The sequence below is a fragment of the Misgurnus anguillicaudatus genome, chromosome 18 (genome assembly GCF_027580225.2).
Source record: "Misgurnus anguillicaudatus chromosome 18, ASM2758022v2, whole genome shotgun sequence".
In the NCBI taxonomy this organism is placed as follows: Eukaryota; Metazoa; Chordata; class Actinopteri; order Cypriniformes; family Cobitidae; genus Misgurnus; species Misgurnus anguillicaudatus.
Genome location: NC_073354.2, coordinates 29,453,366 through 29,459,120, shown reverse-complemented (window position 1 = coordinate 29,459,120; position 5,755 = coordinate 29,453,366). Strand labels below are relative to the sequence as shown.

Here is a 5,755-nt window from a genome sequence, read left to right as displayed (position 1 = left end):
AGTTTGATCACCTCGCTGATGCTGTGCCATTTATAAGGTGTGCGTTTATGAGTGGGGCTGGACTTTTTCCACTACACAAACCCCATAGGTTCAGTCCAATGAGGAGCAAGTGACATCACAGGCCTGGCGGAAAACCATGATGTGCAATGATGCTCATAAAAACCTCAAATCAAGCCTAATACATCTTTCATTAGCATTTTGAGGTTGCAAGTCCTGTTCTCAAGTGAAATGCATTGCAAGAAAAGTCCCTTTATGTGGAGTAAGATGAGTCTGGGGCTTGTTATTGTGAAAAGTGGTTAGACTGAAAATATTTTGTGTGGTTAACAACATTTTATGTGCAAACAGCTCGGTTAATAACAGTTACTCATCGAGTTTAAACTACACAGTTAACAGATAATGCTTTATCATGGTTTGCTATCTATATCATCAGTTTAAATTAGAAGAGCATATTTAAGTAATACTGTGTATTTAATTACAAAGTTTTCTCAATTAAGTTTTTTTGATTATTGTCCTCTATTCTGGTCTTTTGTGTGGGGTCATTGGTCCCCCTTACCCCCTGTTTCTATTACATCACTTCCTAATCAACCATCACATGTGAACATTGTATCTGTTTAAAGACAAATAACCATGATGTGTAATGTGAAAGGAATAAAAGACCTTGATTTCCAAAGTGGTGTATAATATATTCAGTGAATGACTCTGGCATCACTGACACAGTTTATGTAGTTATATGCTCTTTAAACCAAGTGTGTTGCATGCATGCAATGCATCCCAGAATGAGAGCAACTCTCTCTGTGTTATTTAAACACTGTGTATAAAACTGTGGCATTATCAGAGTATGTTCAGAAAACCACAACCTTAAAAACAAACACTCACGTGGTATGATAATCCGTGTATCATTCGTTCAATGTTTTTTTTTCAAATTAAAACCAAAAGTGAAAAAAAATTACATTTGTTTATGGATTTAGGTTAAATTGAACCGTGAATTGGCTTCTGAATTATGATTTTCCTATACCTGGTTAATAAATTGTCATGTTTGATCTTATTCTGTGTTGCTCTGTAAATGTTGATGCTTCAGGTAATAACAATGTATCCTTTGTTACCGTACGGGCTGAAATCAGGCTAGGATCGGCCTAAATCCCAGTTAGATAGCATGTAATGCATCAGCTGTTGATTTTAGAGATACACCTAGCACTTGACGTTTAAGTGTACTTATATTGTTAGCCTCCACACTTCTATATTTTCGTTTAGAGTAACACGTAAGTGTTATCTGACCTCTCGAAATAGGGTCAGCCTCAACCTCTGATTGTTTTATATATTCTATCTAAGTGTTCATAGGAAACTATGGCATGATTATACAAAGCTATTGTTACATATCGGTCAGTTTATTCTCTTAATAATGTTCATGACCTCTGGTTAGAAATAATTATTGTAATAAAAAAGTGTCACCTCTAAGGGGACTAAAAAAGTAGTTTAAACTTGAGCAAGCATAAAGTGGGCGCTTAAAGGAATATTCCATTTTCTTAAAAGAAAAATCCAGATAATTTACTCACCACCATGTCATCCAAAATATTGATGTCTTTCTTTGTTCAGTCCAGAAGAAATTATGTTTTTTGAAGAAAACATCGCAGAATTTTTCCAATTTCAATGGACTTCAATAGAACCCAACATTTAATACCCAACTCAACACGTAACAGTTTTTTTCAACGGAGCTTCAAAGGACCACAAACAATCCCAAACGAGGCACAAGGGTCCCATCAAGCGAAACGACCGTCATTCTTGACAAGAAAAACAAAAAAAATACACCTTTAAACCACAATTTTTCGTCAAGGTCCGGTCCAGCCCGATCTAACGTAAATGCGTAGTGACGTAGGGAGGTCACGTGTTACATATATAAAACGCACATTTGCGGACCATTTTAAACAATAAACTGCCACAAAGATATTAATTAGTATCAGTTGACATACAACAACGTAGGAACGGTCCTCTTTCTCAACACATGTAAACACTGGGGCGGAGTTTCGCGTTCGTCCTCTGTGACCTCTTGACGTGATGACGTATTGCGGTGACGTAGTGGGGTCAGCTGGCGCATCACGACCGGATCTACACGACGAGAAGTTGTGCTTTAAAAGTGCATATTTGTTACCTTCATTGTCAAAAATGACAATCGTTTCGCTAGATAAGACCCTTATGCCTCGTTTGGGATTGTTTATAGTCCTTTGAAACTCCGTTGAAAAAAACTATTAAGTATTGAATTAAGTATTAAATGTTGGGTTCTATTAAAGTCCATTAAAATTAGAAAAATTCTGCAATGTTTTCTTCAAAAAACATAATTTCTTCTCGACTGAACAAAGAAAGACATCAACATTTTGGATGACATGGTGGTGAGTAAATTATCTGGATTTTTCTTTTAAGAAAATGGACTAATCCTTTAAGCGTATAGTTCAACCTCTGGCGGCAACCAATACTGATTTGCTTGTGACCATTGACCAGTATATTAAATATTAAGGCCTATACTTGGATCATATGTGACACTGGGAACCAAATGAACGAGTGTGATCCCAGAGTTAACCAGAATAGGCAAACATCCATCCAAATCTGTAAGTGTTAAAAATTAATAATCAATCGATTTGTATTAAAAACAGCGAGAGTTTATCTTTTGGAGTCAGATAAAAGTCCCTGCCGTAAAAGACAGAATGCTAAATAATCTTTCGCCATGCCGGTTGGTTTCTGCCATTTGGCTAACGGATGGATATATTTATCCCCTACACTGGTGTGTAGGACCCTAATATATCACTATTAATAATAAGATCTTAAAATTAACCGTATATGTAACTGGAAGCAAATGGAGAGAGCCAAGTACATATTTAGTCTTTTTTTGTACATTTTGTTTACTGACTTTAGTATGTTTACGTAGGCCTATACTGCAAGTATAGATACTATTAGATACATCAGGATTGTCTGGATAAGTGAGAAGTTTAAGGTCCTATAGGCAATGTTATCTATTCTAGACTTTCCACCAGTATCCAACCGTTCCACAGATAAAGGGTTTTATTCTAGAATATTGAGTCTGACAGGCTGAAGAACAGCAAGGCAAAGTGTTTCAGGCACATTATGTGCAAAAACGTAGATTTTGCGCAAACATAATTGTATAATGACTAGTTAATGCTTTTACACTATATTCAGACAGTCACACAGTCTTTTGAAATTTGCCAATTTTGAGGTACCAGACTTCACACTTGAACATTGTCAGCTCTTCAGATGTACCATTTTTTTTTTTTAGGTAAAATACATGCAGAACACACCCACTTTTGTAAACAATAAAGTTTAACAGTAGCATACATAAAGGAAAACAGGGGCATAATAATATAAGTATTTTACTATTCAATTTCATATTTATTGGTAGTAGTACCAGTAGTTGTCAAAAGTTTTCAAAAAATTCTGACAAAATGGCTTTTGTATTGTTTATTTGTGGATAGTTATGTTAAAATAAAAAACAAAGGTTATAAATGTATAATCACAATCTTTACAGCAATCATTAACCATTTTTTTTGGTGGTAAATTTAGATTTTTTTATTTAAAAGAAAAATGAATTAAAAAATTACTGAAAACTTTATTTTTTTTCTTATTTGCTGTCTACGTCCTCTGTCATCTCTTCAAGGGCGCGAGCGTCCACCAAGTTCTTCAGTTTCTGAACCCATCTATCGTTCGGGTCAGCACAGATCTCATTTCCAGATATCAAGATGAAACTGAATTTTCAAAAAGGTTACGTTTTTTGATTTCACGTCACAGATTCAAAATTGCTATTGATTTTAATTAACAAACAACAAGAGAAACTTACATGATTCCACTCCTGTGACATTCAAAATGAGTTGTATAGTAACCGATAATCAGCTTTACTGGGATTCTCAAATTGGAATATGAAAAGCAGCATTTATCAGGACGTTGGGCGTTACCTGCAAGAAACAGATATGTTTAATACATTTTCTTTACAGTAGAATATTTCAGCGTATTAATGTACTAACATTAAACGATAATGCTTTTAAAATAAATTTCAGATCGTTTTGTTATCGTCATTTGTAGAAGAAGGCCTATGATAAAGAAGACGCATATTCACTTTGTGCCTGTGAGCAGCTGAGGGCGAAGACAACGGTACAGACAATGAAGATGCATTGAATCCTCATGTTGGAGTCTGTGGTCGTTTTGCTAATCTGTGGATTTTGTTGTGCTGTTAAGACTGTCTTGAGTAGTGAGCTGTGACAAAGTTTCGTGGTGTGTGTTAACGATTTTCTGTAGAGCAAGGTTGCCAGATACAACTGATGATTCTCAGCCTAAAAGCTGTCCAAAACCCACAGAAGAAATCCCAGCCCAAAATATTTGATCAAGAATTAGTTCAGTATTTTAATGATCACGATCACTATAACAACAAACACCAGCAGCAGTCAACTGCCACAGCAAAACCCAAGACAATGCTCTCTAGCACGAACTTTTTAACATTTTTGTCCACCCACCAAAACCACAATAAAATTCAAAGCTTCCAAAATCTGGCAACACAGCACAAGTTTTTGTCTGAAAGTTTGATTTGTTCTATCAAAATCACGTGATATGCACCAACAGGAATGTCCCGTTCGTGTTAGATCATGTTCGTGTCATATAATGTGAAAACATATTTACGACTTACGTAAAATTCGGTTCACTAACCCGCCAGGCGCAAGGTTAAGGCGCACCAGATGTTATCAGAGGAAGGCATATACATCTCAGACTATTTCTCGCATGTCATATTTCATATCCTTACGAAAATTAACCATAGTTTTACTATAGTTATAACCTAAACCATACCGACCGTTTTCAAAGAACAGTTAAACCACCAAAAACTTTACCACACAAAATAAAACAGTTATTTTCGTAAGGGATATCTTTGAAAAGTGCATGTAATAACCTGGAAAATGCAGAAAACACTATATGAGTGAGTTTTTGTGTGTACAAAATGTTATCTTTATTGCTTTAAGTTATAATATGCAGAACAGATTGTTGTCATGTATTTAATATACTACTTTATTAATTTATTCAATCCATTCATTTATTTATTTTTGCTTTATTTGATTTTTGATGAATGCGTTGGTCGGTCTGCAGACCTGGAGCAAGGCAGATTTACGTCCTCAGCCAGATTTACAGCCCAGGCAGTTTTACGCCCCTGTTGTTCCTGTGGCGTCCAGTAGAGGGAGAAGAATATGTACGTACGGTAAAACAACATCTTTAAATAAACGGTAACATTTTAACGTATTGTCCATTGATATTGAATTATTTAGCGTTTAAGTAAATTTAAACATAAACAAATTATTGACATAAAAGATAAATAGTGTAATGATCCGCAACAATATTAAAATATATGTAGCTCAATGTTGATTTATACACTGAGAACGGCAATGAAATTTTGTGTTTATCGAATATAATTAATAACACACATTATGATCCACTGTATAAGCTATTCATTATAGGTTTCTCTCTCTCTCTCTCTCTCTCTCTCCCCCTGTGTCTATACAGAGATACACAGAGGTGATAGTAATTTTAAATATTATTATGAAAACCTATAATGAATATAGCTTAGCCCTTACGAAAATTAACCATGGTTTTACTACAGTTAAAAAAGCATGGTTACTGTAGTAAAAACACACTTTCAAAAACCCATAGACCTTGGCTAGTGTAGTAAAACCATGGTTGTGCTGATAGTAATCATACACAAAAAACATGGTTA

At 35.0% G+C, this 5,755-nt stretch overlaps 1 long non-coding RNA gene across 1 annotated transcript; it reads right to left on the bottom strand.

Moving 5' to 3' along the window:
* Positions 1-3,724: 3,724 nt before the first annotated feature.
* LOC129429105 (uncharacterized) lies at positions 3,725-5,204 on the bottom strand. The gene is made up of 3 exons (XR_012358457.1): positions 5,136-5,204; positions 3,842-3,956; positions 3,725-3,749 (listed from the first exon to the last, which is right to left on the bottom strand). It is a non-coding gene; the product is annotated as an uncharacterized lncRNA (long non-coding RNA).
* Between the last annotated feature and the right edge of the window lie 551 nt (positions 5,205-5,755).